This window comes from Panicum virgatum, chromosome 1N (assembly GCF_016808335.1).
Source record: "Panicum virgatum strain AP13 chromosome 1N, P.virgatum_v5, whole genome shotgun sequence".
Lineage (NCBI taxonomy): Eukaryota > Viridiplantae > Streptophyta > Magnoliopsida > Poales > Poaceae > Panicum > Panicum virgatum.
This window is the reverse complement of record NC_053145.1, coordinates 13,039,712-13,041,699: the sequence shown is the minus strand read 5'-3', so window position 1 is coordinate 13,041,699 and position 1,988 is coordinate 13,039,712. Positions and strand designations below refer to the sequence as shown.

At 63.3% G+C, this 1,988-nt stretch overlaps 1 pseudogene; it reads right to left on the bottom strand.

Annotated features, from left to right (window-relative positions):
* Positions 1 to 306: 306 nt before the first annotated feature.
* LOC120655218 lies at positions 307 to 1,520 on the bottom strand (annotated as a pseudogene).
* Positions 1,521 to 1,988: the final 468 nt, after the last annotated feature.

The following is a 1,988-nucleotide window of genomic DNA, read 5'->3' as shown; positions in this document are numbered from 1 at the left end:
GCCCACCATTCATTCGGGTGGAACTCAAACAGGCAACAGCTGCCGACCATCATAGTGGCTTCACGCGCTTCGACAGTAGGACAGGGGAGCACGGGACACATCGTCCGAAGCCACCGACCTGAGGTTAACACTTAACAGTAGCTGTCACCCAACTGTTTGCTGAACACCGCCGGCGCCATGCCCCAGTTCAGAAATCAGAGCGCCCCATCACCAGCAGCATCTCGTCGACTAACACCGCAGGTTACTAATTTAAGACGACCGTCGCCATGAACAGGTTTTGCAGACACAAGCAAGCACGGCACGATCTAACCACATTCATCTCGGATTGTTTCTTTTGGGGTATATGAACAGACGAACGTACGAATCAAGCTACAAATCCTACCATGTTCCTGCACAACCATCTTCACATCTTGTACTACTGTGTATCTCTGATTATCTACCAGCTAATGCTGCATTGCAGCCTAGTTGGGCCTCCTGCAGTTGACCCTGACCTCAAGCGGCGTCCCCGGCGCCGGCGCGAGGTTGCCCATCCGCACCATGGCCTTGGCGAAGTCGGCGGCGAACGCGGCCCCGTCGCGGGCGTACCTGCGCACCAGCGCGTCCTGGGAGCCGCCGCTGAAGAGCTCCTGGTTCGAGTGCAGCAGGCCGCGCCGCTCCACCAGGGCGCGGAAGTAGCCGTTGTCGAACGCGTCGGGGGTCACCGCGTCCAGCGGCGCCAGCGCACGCCCCGCGCAGCTGCGCGGCGAAGGTCGCGTTGATCACCTCGCCGCCGGGCGCGGCGCCGGCGCGGGCGCGGAACGTGGCGCACCGGGCCCGGCCGACGGTGTGCGCGCCCGACAGCGCCGTCATGTCGCGCGCCGGCAGGCCCTTGGCTTGGAACGCGGCGACGAGGGCCGGCAGGCCGGACCCGGGCCCCGGCAGGCCGGCGTTCGCGGCGTCCCGGCTGGCGGCGCGCGCGTCCAGGCGGCCGAGGCGCACGGCCCACGAGGGGCCCCCCAGGAGCGCCACGGCGTCGCGGGCGGCGAGCGCGAGCACGTCCGCGCAGGAGGCGGCGCCCGGGCAGGCGGCCTCGGCCGCGGCCTTGGCGGCGTCGACCACCTCGTACCCGCGCAGGGAGTTGGCGTTGGGCGCGGCGCCCTTCTCGCCCGGCGCGGCGCCGTCGTCGAGGAGCACGGAGGCGTCGCAGCCGTTGACGAAGCAGTCGTGGAAGAAGAGGCGGAGCACGGCGGCGCCGGCGCTCGGGTCGACCGCCACGGCGCGCGCCACCGCGGACCGGACGGCCGGCTGCAGCCCCGGGCACCGCTTGTCGTAGTACTTGGTCGACAGCGCGGCGGCCGTGCCGACCGCGGCCATGAGAGCGAGGGAGACCATCAGAAGAGCTCTGGACGGAGCGGTGACGATGGCAGCGGCCATGGCACAGGCGGCGAGCACTCGAGCGGAGCGAGCTTCTTGCTCTTGCTTGGGGACTTGGGGTGATGGATGGTGATGGCAGCTACCGAGAACGAGAGGGATGAGATGAACTCTAGTGGCGGCAAGGTGGCTCTGGAGAGCTGGTATTTGTAGTGTCTGGGGCTCTGGGCTTTTCTTATTTTTTTGAGGGGCGCTCTGGGCTTAATTGTGATGGGCATTCATGACGGGTGGTACACACATCCAGAGAGAGGAGGAGGCGGTAGGCGCTTTTTTCTTTTTTATATTTTTTAAAAATAAAAATTTTAAAAATATATGTTCGTTTTGAAATATTTCAAAAATATCCCCCGATCGCCCCCCATAGGGCGACAGGCCCTAAGTATAATTTTTTTCTTCAAATTCGCAACGAGGTCCCTGGCTAAAAAAAAGGCATGTCGCCCCCTCCCCCCACGTGTCGCCCACCCCAGGGGTGACAGGGTCTGTCGCCCGTTGGGGGGCGACAAGGTCCCCTTCACCCTATATAAGTTCTGGCCGCCATATGTCGCCATCCCCTTTGTCATTTGAGCCTAAAAATTCAGGAA